At 44.9% G+C, this 14,202-nt stretch overlaps 1 protein-coding gene across 11 annotated transcripts in view; it reads right to left on the bottom strand.

Annotated features, from left to right (window-relative positions):
• The window catches only part of LOC119178176 (tRNA-queuosine alpha-mannosyltransferase), a 263,027-nt gene that overhangs the window by 145,315 nt on the left and 103,510 nt on the right, over nucleotides 1-14,202 (bottom strand). The window lies entirely within an intron of this gene.

Here is a 14,202-nt window from a genome sequence, read left to right as displayed (position 1 = left end):
CCAACCGGCCTGCTTCTATCTTGAGGTCGTGGGTTACGTGCGTTAGTTTGTTACATACGAAGGTGCAGACTCCCCTCCTTTCAGTATCCCCTATTACAGGCCGGAATCCAGGCAACGTTGCTTGCGGTGAAAGGGTTTCTTCTAATAATATAATATGAGGCTTTTCTTGGCTGCTCCTGATATACTGCTGTAGGGCTGCCTTCTTTTTAAGGTAACCTCTACAGTTCCATTGCCAGATACGAAATGCTTCACGTAGCGCTGCCATCATGGTTATTACATGGGCGGCCAGAGCCTGATGCTGCACCTGTCGACAGGTTTGGTACCACTAGTATTGGTGGCCGAAGGGGTGAGTTTGGTGCATGAGGAGGCCTTGCTGTATTGTGCATATATGCTTCGACCTTTGTAATGCGCAAAGTCATATGCTCTTCCAGTGCCGCCACGCTTGACTGTAGCCTACCCATCTGCTCGCTAAGAATGGCTACTACTTTGCTGAGCGTGTCAAGGACCTCCTTCATATCTGACATGCTCGTTTGGTTGGCTTCCACGTATTCTGCCATGACTGCCCTCTTTTTTGTGGTTCTCAAGTCCCCCACGTTTTCAGCCACAGGGACATCGACTGGCTGAGGCATTGGCTGTGAAGACTGCGTGCTGGTTAGCTTAGTGAGAAGAATTTTAATTTCCTTTAACTCAGCTGATAGCCTCTCATTCGATTTTGTAAGTCTCGCGTTTTCTTGCTCTAGCTGTGTAATTCTATCATGCTCTGGCAGCTTACCGGTCATTACCTCTGCCGCGCCGTTGCGCACTCGCTCAGCCCAGCTGCCTTTCGATGCAACTGCAGGCGCCCTCCCCAGGTGTGAAGCCGTGATCTCGAACTGAACGCCAGGCAGCTGGCCATTCGGGTGCCGCCCAGGCTGATCTCGACGCTGATGGTGACCTTGAGAACTCGAGCGCCCCCGTGATTGGGAGCGGGCCTTGGGTCTAGAACCTCTTCTGGAATGCGACCTCCCCCTGGAGTGGGGCCGCCTTTGCTGTTCTTGAGTAGTCTAGATGCTCTGGGTCCCGTAGGCTGGAATAAGCTGCTTGTCGTTGATGTCTGGACTCGATGTGATTGATGCGTTCCGGGCTTCTGCGGCTGCTCGCGATCTTTCCCAACGTCTGCGTCTTATGACGTATGGCACTAAGAACCTGTTCTTGCACTCTTTGTCTGCCGTGGGATGGTGACCGTCACACAGCCTGCATCTTGGATTGCACTGGTGCAGGCTATCTGGGTTCTTGATCTCGCAGCCTCTGCAGATGGTTTTAGCTGGGTTCGGACAGACGTCAGACCGATGTCCCAGCTTTCCACAGACGTAACAAATATCGATGTTCTTGCGGTAAAGGGAGCACTGCAAAAGTGAAGGTTCATATCTCACGAATCTGGGCACCTTGTGTCCTTCGAACGCTATGATGATTGTCCCGGTGTCCTTGATTCTCTTGACCTGCAGCGCGAGCGGGTTGTTCACGTTCACAATCTTTCGGGTCAAAATGTCCTGAGTATCGCTTACGGGGATCCCGCGAATCACTCCTGTACAAGTATCGTGGGGTGCCGTGGCGTACGCGCTAACCTCGAAAACTTTGCCTCCAATGTCAATTTGCTTGACCTTGAGGTATCTTGAAGCTCTCTCTTGGTCCGGAGTGCTCGCCACCATAATGTTCTGCTGCAAGTTGGAACAGATGATGTCCTGCATGGCCTCCTCCTCTTTGATGCCGGCCGCCAGTACTATCGCGTCTGCCACGGCTCCAGTGCCAATTCTCGAGATATTTAATCCTCCACGTGGTCGTAGCACAATTTTGCTGAAGTCCTTGGGTAGTGGCGGCATGCGTCCAGCTCGCACGATTGTATGCTTGGTATCATACCTACTACGACTGGTTCGAGCGTCTCACGCAACGTCAGCCTTGGTCGAACCCTTGGCAGCAGGAACGCTAACCGTGGCTTGCTTATTCCTTGAGCGTCTCGTTTCGGCTTCCTTCCAACCCATGCCTTCCGTGCAATCCTCTGGAGAGATGTCCTCTCCATCTACTTGGCATTCCATTCTGAGTTGCAGGTTCTGGAACACGCAGAGCGTTGCATCACCTTGGCGCCGGGTCGGCGCATCGGCGACAATCGCCTCCTTGGTTGTTAGGCTTAAATCCCCCGGTGGCGTTGCCGTGTAAAAATGCCCCAAAAACGGTTTAAAAGTCCACTCACCAGCACAAAGATGGTATCTGCTGAGTTCTTGAGAACTTAGGCACACGATGGGACTGAAAACTCAGCGACAAATTCGTGAATACCACAGGAAAGCATTCTTGAAAGCAGGAGCCGATCTTCGCGCGTCCGCACTGGTCGGCACCTAGAGCGTCTCCTCTTGTTTACGGGAGAACGCAACCCAATTCGGAGAACTGACGTCGTGGAGCATGTCATAGACACCGGTGATTCGGCTCCCAGTCATCAACATCCCCAACGACATTCCGCCTTCAAAAGGAAGGTATTGGCCAAAAGATTAATGAAATCCTTGATGAGTGAGTGATCAGAGAGTCCAACAGCCCATGGTAATCTCCTGTGGTTCTAAGAAGCCGAACGACGGCTGGCGCTTCTGTCGAAATTTTAGAAAAGTCAATGCTGTCAGAGAGACGTGCACCCCTTGCCAAGAACCGATGCCATTCTTTATGTGCTGCATGGATCCCGTTACTTCATGACATTGAATTTGATATCAGGCTACTGGCAAATTGGAATTCCAGAAGAGGATAAACCAAAGACAGCATTTACTTGCAGGGGGGGACTCTATGAATTCAACACTGTCTTATTCGGTCCGTGTAATGCACCCACAACATTTCAGAGAATGATCAATAAAGTTCTCAGTGTCCTGCTCTGGAGGGTGTGTTTGACCTACTTGGACAACATTGTGATTTTCTCTAAGACCACGACAGCCCATTGGAAAGACTTTGAAAGCATACTTACGGCTTTGGACGCGGCGAACTTACGACTTAAGTCCGATTGATTGATTAATTGATATGTGGGGTTTAACGTCCCAAAACCACTATATGATTATGAGAGACGCCGTAGTGGAGGGCTCCGGAAATTTAGACCACCTGGGGTTCTTTAACGTGCACCCAAATCTGAGCACACGGGCCTACAACATTTCCGCCTCCATCGGAAATGCAGCCGCCGCAGCCGGGATTCGAACCCGCGCCCTGCGGGTCAGCAGCCGAGTACCTTAGCCACTAGACCACCGCGGCGGGGCGACTTAAGTCCGAGAAGTGCAGTTTTGCCTGAAGAGAGATCAAGTATCTCGGACACATTTTTAGCTGACCAGATCCTGACAAAGTGGCAATGATCAAAAAATTTTCAAAGCAACGAAAGAAGAAAGGTGTGCAGAACTTTCTTGAATCTGCAACTACTATTAGCGATTCATTAGAGATTTTTCTAGTATTTCTCGACCTCTGACCAACCTGACCAAAAAAGATGCCCCTTTCGTCTGAGATGAGACCTGCGAAATAGCGATGCAATTTCTCAAGGACAAGCTTATCACTGCCCCCGTTCTGCATAACTTTGAGCCAGGACAGCCAATAGAGGTGCACACTGATGCTTACGATTACGGCATTGAAGTTGTGCTCGTTCAGAAAATCGCAGCTCAGGAAAGAGTCATCGCATATGCTAGCTGGCACCTTAATAAATCTGAGACTAATTACAGCAACACTGAAAAGAAATGTCTCACCGTCGTGCACGCCTGTGCGCAGTTTTGGCCGTACATTTTTGGGCCTAATTTCACAGTCGTGACGGACGATGCTAGCCTTGCTTGGCTTATGAAGGTCTGGAATCCAAATGGTCATCTTAAGCGGTGGTCTTTGTTGCTGCAGGAACTCGACATAACCCTGAGACACCCCCCAGGCCAAAAGAACGGAGCCGATATGCTTTCTCACCTTCCCCAGCAAGCGAAGAAAATTGATTACCCTTGCTGGCTCTAGATCAAGTGAACATTAGGGAACGGCAGCGGGCAGATTCATGGATGAGAGAGATTATTCAGCACCTCGAGCGGCCGAAGGCCCCCATTGTCAGGAAAACTAAAAGAACGGCACGGAGCTTTTGGTTGATTGATGGTGTTCTGCATTGAAGGGCGAAACGGTTTCGGAAAGACCGCGCGGCACTTGTCGCCAGGTGTCTGAGACCGGACATTTTTTAGCACTGCCATAATAACACCATGGTGGGTCACCTTGGTGTCAAGCGCACATGGGAAAAAGTATGCTACCGGTATTTCTGGACAAAGTTGTTCGTATATGTGCCCAGACTGACAGAGAAGAAAGCCATCACCCAGCAAACCTGTCAGTTTTCTTCAACCTATACCCCCTGTGGGGCAGTCATCCGAGCGAATCGAGATGGATTTTTTTAGACTCTTCGTGAAAAGTAAACGTGGCAATCGCTACGTGCTTGTGATGACTGATTACCACACAAAATGAGTAGAAGCGGTCACTTCGTGTGTGCTTTCGTACTGAGATGTGGGCGTCAGAATTCCAGTTGGCAGTTTATGTTTTATTTGTTGCGCTGTTGCGCATTTGGAGGATGTGAAATACACATCCTCCAAATGAAACTTGGTATTAAACCAAGTTTCATTTGGAGGATGTGTATTTCATTATCATGTGTTAATGCTTCAGTGTCTTGCTGATGTAAAATGCTTTGTACATTTATTGAGTCGCAGGTCGCTTTTTTCCCATGTTATAGTTATGTCTTTTAAGTTACGTGTTTTCTTTTAAAAGAACGTGAAATGTTCTTTCTTCTTTGGGAGGGCACGAAGCACATTATGTTCTTCTTTGTGTTTTTTTAGGTTACTTGCAGCTAATCAAGAGTGGAACACTCTTAGTTCGTATAGGGGAGGTGTCGCATAAACGTTGATGTAGCTATTTTCTTTTACTTTTGGCTCATTCCAATGTCGCGAGTCTGCCCAAGAGCAGGGTTTCGGTGGTGTCCTACAATGCCTCACCGGCTTTGTTGTGCGAGCGCTATCTTCCTTCTTACAAGGAGACGTTTCCTTTAGGGGACCCCCGACGACTTTACATTCGTGGCGACAGACGGTATGCGGGGTGAGCTGTACGGTTGAAGCCTAACGGACATTGCGGTAGTTTCTTCTGTGTGTTTACTTTAATTTAGGTCATTATTGTTTAGGTTGACAAGGGTCTTCGAGTTCAAACTCGGTGGAGACCGACCCCGACTGGATGTATCTGTTGGAATTCATGACACTCAATTGAGTGTCGTAAATGGAGACTTCTGAGCAGTCTTTTTTTGTTTGGTCTCCGGGCTGCCTGTGGGCATGTTTCCGTCTACTCAGCGTCTGCCGAAAATCTGCATATTAGATCTGTACAGATGCGACTGATGGGTGACGAAAAGTATGAGGTCATTTGATCATTCTTATCAAGTTTGTCATGGTCTATAATGTATAGATGCACGCATATTTGTTATATACATCTGCACGTACATACTCTGGACATACATTGTCAGAAAAGTACTTGTCGTATGCTCGGCGTCTGCAGAAAATCTGCAGACCAGCTCTAAAGAAAGGTCGAGTCTACAAGAAAGTGACTAGGGTGACTGATAGGTGGCTCAGGGTGGGAAAAAGATCAAAGCCATTTCTGTAAAGAATGATTTTATCGTGGCACAAGTTGCTTGCTATGCACCGTTGCAGGCTAGAAGACGACACTAGCTCAGGCAAAGTAAACTTAGTGCCTACCTGATGCTCTGTGCTGCTGTTAGGCGTGTTTCTTGTCTGCACCACGAGAACTTGCGCGGTTGTTCTCGCATATTTCGAGCGACTAACGTACCACTAGCTGTGGTAGAAAGATATGCAAAGAAAAATGTGCCCTGTGTTGCTGGCATGCGTACAGTTCGCACGTATATAGCCCAAAGCTGGCACGCTGAACCTGTGCCTCCCACACCCTCCCCAGTTAATTTGTTTATTTTTTTTTGCCATGGTACACAGAGCGTAATATGACACTTGACCACATTTGTCTGCCTAGCCTCGACTTCAGACTAAAGTAACGCCATCTCTATTTCTTCCTCCCCGAAATAAAATTCTGACTACGCACCTGCGAAAAACAGACCGGATGGTGTATCACTACCTCCGGGTGTTAAAGTTACAAGGCGGCCTTGTTGGTACGTCGTATCTGAGTAACAATGGTAGCGCGAGGTAATGGGACAAAAGACGAACACAGAGACGTGAACACAGTGCTACACACAGTAGCCCTCTGTGTGTGTGTCCCTGTGTTCATTTTGTGTCCCGTTGCCTTGCGTTATTGTTACCCAAATAGCGCCGGTGATTTTCTGTCTTGAGCGGATTTAAATGAGTTCGCCAGGTACATTTCTCGTCATGCTTTCAACATTTATACTAAAGAACAGGCTGCAAAGACACACTGAGACTTTACAAATAAATTTCCTTTATTAGCCCACTCAGTGGGGCTCCCATACAGGTTCTGAATGTCAGAAATATGGGTGCGCTTTGAAGACGCTGACCATGTCCTCAAAACATATTCTCTTTATTCATTGTATCGAACTACCCGCATGATCTTCCATAATTATAGGCAATACTGTGCGTGACACATAAGAATTTCATTCAATTTATTACACCTTCAGGGCCCAAATGCATTACATAAAGCCTACATAGGTTTCAGAATATTATAATAAATTTAATTTGTAAAAAATCTGACAAATGAAAGAAAAGTACAAACAAATGTAGCATTGTATGAGCAAAGACCATTCCACATGTTTCGGTAGGCGCATATTGTTAGAGCAAATGATAGTTAGTTGTTTGCGAAATTTTCTTTTATTTTAGCAGGAAGCAATGGCATAAAGAAGCGTATTGCACACAGTTCCAGAGGTACAACAAGCTGGACTTGTTCGTTCTGCTTAGAAAACAGCGCCGCCAAAAGGATGCACGCAAACAGAACGCACTGACTTCCAACTATTATTTATTCGTGAAAACAAAGCACCGCCTATTTAAACGAAAAATAGCCACCCCAATAATATCCCGTGACAGGCTCATTACAAAAACCTTTTACGTAGATGATCCAGTTACCAGTTACTTGGGCAATAGAGCTTTTGACGAAGTGCTGATAAAGTTGTCAGCCAACTGTGCAATCTGATACATGTGCGTGACTGACACTGGCTGGCTAGCCAACCATCTTGTGCACCCTTTACAGGGTGCACAGGGCAGGCTTTTAAGGGCCGACTCTTATCTATATTGCTAGAACAACAACTCGTCTAACCTACATAAAACTTACCGCATGCGAGAGGAATCTGATGAAAAACATTTTCAATTCACTTGGTATACCGTATTTACTCGATTCTACCGCGCCCTCGATTGTAACGCGTGCCCGGTTTCCACGACGAAAACAAAAAACCAAAAAAACTAAGACATTGATTGCAACGCGCACCCATTTTTCTCGTTGGCCCGCACGATCACACCACTCGGGAAAACGACTCCTTTCGAGAGCGTCTTCCGTTTATATATGAAGTAGGGGGAAACTTGTGCCTATCTGACGTGCAACGAAGCATTGCTGTCAGTCTAGTTTTACCGTGGCCCGATGTCAGCACACGAACTTGCTTCGCCCCCTTCTCCTCGACGGTTGTGGTGCCAGGCATGTCGAATTAAAGAGGCTCTGATCGGCATTCCTGATTTGCCCAAGCAGGTAGCCGTTGTTGTGCCGCAAGTTTAGGACGAACCTCTGAAGACTGTGAAGCTTTTCTTCGTACTCCTCCGGCAACTTCCGGCATATGCCCGTTCGCCTGGAGGAAAAAGCCTTTCCTCTTCATAAAGTTAGTTAGCCAGCACCTGCTCGCTTTAAACTGGCTCCACATTAGTCCTTTTTCTAAGGCTAACTTCATAGCCTGCACTTGGAGCAGTTCTGTCGTCACGGGCCGCTGTGCCGCTCACTGCTTAATCACATACTCGCCGAGCAGCTCTTCGATTTGTGGAAACCGACCCTGCTGTGGTCCACTGAAGCCTTTGCGTGAATCATTGCTGTCGACAATATTCTGCTTTTGTTTCCGCCAGTCCTGCACGCACGTTTCGGAAACTCTGAACTACCGCGATGCGGCCAGATTCCCGTCCGTTTCGGCACATGCGATGACTTTTCTTTTAAAAGCGGCATTGTGGTGCACTCGTCGAGTTTTTGAAGTTGGCCCTACCATGCCGTCGATGCTAATGCACTACAATATGACGAACTCCTCAGCACACGTATGAAGTGCTGCACATGAGAAACACATAGGCAGAAATGGCCGACGCTGCATGCCGACGCAAGTAGGGGGCGGCGATTTTGGAAGTGCTGATGGCAATAGAATGACCGTATTCATTTTTTTTTTCGTACTCGATTCTAACGCACATGTGATTTATGAACTCGCTTAACCGGAAAAAAGGTGTGCGTTAGATTCGAGTAATTACGGTACCTGGTCCTTTGCTTTTTTTGGCAACCTTCGCAGTTCACTGAAATGCATGGCCTCGTCAGGCAGCAAATACTTATCTACTTTGAATGAGCAGAAAATACCCTGTTAGCATTCAATTTTCGCGCTTTCTTTTTTCAAGTGATGAGATGCTTTGTGGCGAAGCCAGAGGGTGGCACTCGGAGCCCTTGGCTCCCGCCCCCAACCCCATTGTTTGTTGGGTGATAAACATGGCATTATCACTCCTACCACCCCTCTTTCTGCAACCACCATAGGGTCTCATAGGTTGTAAGCAACAATCACCAATTAAAATGCCTAGCAAGTTTACCCTCCCGGCTCCATGTCCCTAATACTGCATAAGCTAGACATCTCTATGGTTAATGTATCTCCCTTGGCTGCTCGTCCTACGTCCCGAATGACATAAGACTACCGCGCTGAGGACATGTTCATGGGAAGCGGAGGCAAACAGCAGCGAGCAGAAGCTTGCACTGTAGAACATCTTTGGGTCAGGACATTGTGCCCAGGTCATGCTCTTATTCTCACTACAAATCACGTCTTCGGGGACACCAACTTCTCTCCATTTCTTCGCAGCTACTGTCCACTGTGCTTTCAGCCAAACGGCAAGATGAAAAAAATGTGGCAAAACTTCCCTATATAGAAATCGGTATAAGAGGAACGTGAAACGTGTCTCGGAGATAGTTTAGCCTTTATTGTGCATTGTTTCAGCAAAAGCAACAAATTACAAAGTCACGTTAAGAATGATGAACACCTCAAAACTTGTAGCGCACATCTCAAGCAGAAAGCACGCACGAAATTAGCATACACAGGACGGGTGAGGACTAGCAACTGTCACAACTAAATACTTAAAGCACGCTGTTCAAATTGAAACACACACGAAACGAGTGCGTAGGTATACAAAAGACAAGCGTGAACGACTATCAGAATTATTTCTGCGTCGTGTGTCAGCAGTGCACTCTTTTTGTAAAAGCGGCCGCGGCAACAAGCGAAGTGATCTTGATCCTCTCCCAAATTACGAACCTGATAAGCGCGCGTGCAGGATGCAGGAGAGATCACGCTCCATGGAGGTGGCACTTCGTCAAGGCATAGACCTTCAGAACGCGATCACGCGAGCCCTTTGCGCCGTCTAGCCACTGATAACAAAAATGCACTAGAGGTTCAAAGATCTGAGGACCATTAAAGAATGTGTGGTGTATATATATGTCTTGCCCTTAGCAATCCAGACAACGTATGCTTCGTGGCATAGTGGTTATCGCTGCGAATCGAGAGGATGCAGGTTTGATTCCGGGCGACAGACGCTTGCTTTATCATATGTTTTATTTCTTTGAAGTCTCTTAGTGTGTATTTTACGTCATATCCGTCATATCCATGAGAGATATGTGTCAGCGGGGACGGCGTAGACCCTGGTATAAACCATTTTCCTATTAAAAAAAAAACAACTATTGGTCGCGCATGAATGCCAGTGTCTCCTACTAAGTCAAGACATGTCACGACTGTCAGAACCACGCCAAGCACCACTGAAAAGGCCTGCAGAATTTCTGGGGGCATTATAGCCACTTTATACATATTGTTTCAGCAGATCGAGCAGGAGACCAAGTCTAACGATGACATCACTGAATAAATGGATTATCATATGGCCATGTAGCCAGAAAGGTGGTTTGAAAGCGAGGAGATCTAACCCAACCGCCACCCGCAATATTCACTTTTTCTAAATATTGATGGAACCCTCTGCTTCCCCCCTCCAAATATTTTGGCTACATCCCTGATGGCTATCGACTGCCTAACCTGCTAAGCTGAAACAAAACCCTAGTCAAAGCTAGTGCAGCCCATTGCAAAATTCCTCGCAAAAGAATGTTGCTGCGACACAGTGCCTCAGAAAATCTTATACTTCATGGGGAAAACTTAGCCAAGTTGTTCAACAACAGAAACGCACAAATTGCCGCAAGACCTACCACAGGCGCATGAGTGGTCTTACCGACTCTCAATGAGACCCTTGTCGAAGTATTTGTAGACGTCGAACACAAAGCGTAATGCCTTGGTAAACTTCCATCATATCGCATCACAGTGCAAGATTGAATTGAATTTACTGTGCAACAAGATTGCAAAGAAACCAGGCAAAAAAGCTGGCTGCACTGAGCAGGTTGAGGGGAACCTGGCCATCTTACACACTGAGTGGTTACAGCAGTTCAAAACATACTTTATACCTAATGCATGAACAGAACAGTAAAAACACTGAACAAACACGGTAAAAAATAATGAACAAAGGTATTGTAAAGATTTGAAAAACCAAAAGAAAAATACCCGTAGTGATGCAGACAGCAAAATAAAAAGAATAATAGATGAACTTATGGCAGCGCAAGCAATCATACAAATATGTCACGTAGGCTTTTTAGCGACAAAGTGGATACATTGAGACCATTTTCTTTGTATGTATAATCGATTTCAAATAGTCAGTAAACAAAACTGTAGCATTTGGTCACCGTATATAGTTCTGTTTTTGTTAACAATCCAAGGTTTTACATGACGGAATTTATAAAAGCAGTAATGTTACTGTAATGATGCCAGTTGTATTAAAGAGCCATCATTCTTACTTCTGGCCAGTCTATACATGCGATTGATTGATTGATATGTGGGGTTTAACATCCCAAAACCACTATATGATTATGAGAGACGCCGTAGTGGAGGGCTCCGGAAATTTAGACCACCTGGGGTTCTTTAACGTGCACCCAAATCTGAGCACACGGGCCTACAACATTTCCGCCTTCATTGGAAATGCAGCCGCCGCAGCCGGGACACGAACCCGCGCTCTGCGGGTCAGCAGCCGAGTACCTTAGCCACTTGACCACCGCGGCGGGGCGTCTATACATGCGACAAAGCCTATATGTGTACAAAGATTCAATTTTTATGGTACTAAGCTTTGTCAACAAAAGAGCAGTATACCAAAGATATGGCAACCTGGAAACTAGTTTATGGCTCTTTTTTGTAGTACCACGAGTCATTGAATATTTTTAGCTGTAGTGGTCCCCCAGACTAGAATTCCGTATTGAACCAAAGAAAGAAACATTGAATTATATAAAGTTTTGTTAATAGATATAGGAAGATAACTGCAATGGCGACATATAGTACCTATTATTCTAGGCCATTTACTAAGTGATTCACTTGGCAATCCTATGCCATAGTTTCAGAGAAATATACGCCAAGTGATTTCAAAGATGGCAATATTTTCATTTCGGTACTGTTTAATTTATTCGGCTTACCTGAAATTGTTTATTGCATGGATGAAACAATATTGCATTTGCTTTTTCTACATTATTTTAAGGCAATTGCTCGTCGCCCACTTGTGTATACTTACAGCATCGTATTGGCTTAATTTGATGTTTCAGAACCTAACTCACCCTCAAAAAACATGCTTGTATCGTCTGCATAAATTATGCACTTTGCCGATGAGTCAACATTTACTATGTCATTGATGTACAATATAAATAGGTACGGAACCAATATGCCCCCAATATTCGAAAACCGAATTTCGCAGGACTTATGATAATAATGTGGTCAGTGAACGAACAAAACCTCTCCAATATCACTTTCTCTAAACCTTTCGAAAAAAACAGGCAGCACTGATACAGGGTGGTAATTTGAACGATCATTCTTGTCGCCTTTTTGGAATATTACTGTGACCTTTGTAGTCTGCATGCTTTGAGAGAAAACGCCTGTTGTCAAACAAAGATTAAAAGTGCACTCTAGGCAACATACAATTATGTCTATGACAAATTTCACTGGCGCTGTTTGAATACCGAATGCATCAGCTGCTCTGCTGTTACTTAATGATGCATCAGCTGCTCTGCTGATACTTGGATGGTAACCCCCCTCAGAAATAATGACTGAGAATTAGGTGGGCTCAAGTACGAGAGGTTGATACCATCATATGCCTGAACGAGGGACAAAAAGAAGTCATTAAATGCATTAGCAAGATCAACCCCTTTTAGTTTAATTCCTTCTTTTAGCACTGTCATAGTTCTATGAAGCGCAGTCCCAGTTATCAAAGCGAGTGTCCTCCAAATTTTATCAGGGCCTTCTGCAGTTGAGTTAAACAGATTAAAATGATAGTGCTTCTTAGCATCCCTTGGCTGTTTTAGGGCCTAGTTCTTATATTCTTTAAATGTTTTTAATGCTTCTGGTGATTTAGTTTACATAAATAGGCTGTACAACCTGTCCCTTTTCTTTATAAGCTTAAGCAAACACTTATCTATTCACGGTTCATAACATCTTTTTGTCTGTTTTAAAGTCGTCATGAAAAACATGCACAGTATATTTCCTGAATAAACTCTTCATGATACGCATCTGCACTCTTTTCTTTATACACGTCATCCTATGTGGCCCTGGCAACACGTTCTTGGAATGCAGATAATGTGTTAGCACTTATCAGCCGAGAAGAGAGCGCTTGATGTGCCTGTTTATGCTTTTCAACTGCGGTAGAAGTGAATATAAACAAGGGTATGTGATCACTAAATGCATAAACCAAAACACCAGGCTTTATAGAAGACACATCAAAATTAGTTATGAACAAGTCTAATGCAGTTTCACATGTTGCCATAATTCGCATAAGCGATTTTCTGACAGAGATGAATGTTTAGGAGAGATTATAGCTCTAATTTCAGCTTATTCTGGGTAAGCGTATCTATATTCAGGTCACCTCCAAGAGCTGTTTGATAACCGTTACTATGAACAAATTCTAGCAATGAATCTATATATAATAACAACAGCGGATAATTTTCCGATGGATACCGGTAGCAAACACAAAATATAATATTGTTATATTTAACTACGACAGTTTCATAGAGCTGATTAGTACAACAAAATTCCAAAAAAAGCTCAGAGTTGAAACGATTCGCAATCGGCATTCCGTCTATCCCAACGGTTCATGTAAAAAGGTTTGTAACCGGGAAAGCTATACACATCATCTTCTAAAGCAAGCCATGTTTCTGAAAACATGACAATACCAAATCGACATTCCATTCCACCAAAAAAGCAGTCAAGTTCATCTCTCTTGTTTCTACCAGATCTTAGGTTAAAATGTATAGAACTCTAGCAAATCGAACCGTGATTTTGCATGACAGTATTCAAGTTCAAAAAATTCACTCGACCCATGAAAAACAACTCAAATAAGAAGAAATTTTAGCTACTGAATTTCAAATGCTGGCAGATAGAACGACGATCATTCATACATGCAGGCAACGCAACGATGCTTGACGTGATTCTTTTGAACGTAGAACTGTAACTGCAATGTACTGGCACTTGTAGAACTGTCGATAAAATTTTCAACTGGATCACCAATGCTACAGGACATGGGTCTCGAGCTCAGTTTAGCTAAGGGGCCGCAGTCACAAAAATTTACTCTTGTGAGTGCCACGGCAGTGACGAAGATACAGAGGAAGAAATATTTTGTACAAAGTGTCAGATAAAGTTGCCATTTCGAACATATGTCTTATATCTCAAAGGTGGGTGATTTCTGATGGAGATTAGGCGCCAGGATTCCGGCAACATAAGTACGTTCACAAGGACTAAAGTCTGGACGACAATCCTGAAATATAAAATTTTGTTTCTCGGTTTTGTCTCAACATGTGTTCACTGCAGGGAATCCCTTACAAAAAAAAAAAAAAAAATGTGCTACACAGATAATGTCTGTGTAGCTCATAAACATACGAAATCTCTCTCAATACGACAAAGACAATAAGGCGTGA

The sequence above is a fragment of the Rhipicephalus microplus genome, chromosome 1, assembly GCF_043290135.1.
Source record: "Rhipicephalus microplus isolate Deutch F79 chromosome 1, USDA_Rmic, whole genome shotgun sequence".
Classification (NCBI taxonomy): Eukaryota; Metazoa; Arthropoda; class Arachnida; order Ixodida; family Ixodidae; genus Rhipicephalus; species Rhipicephalus microplus.
The sequence above is the reverse complement of the archived record's forward strand: the minus strand, read 5'-3'. Positions and strand labels throughout refer to the sequence as shown.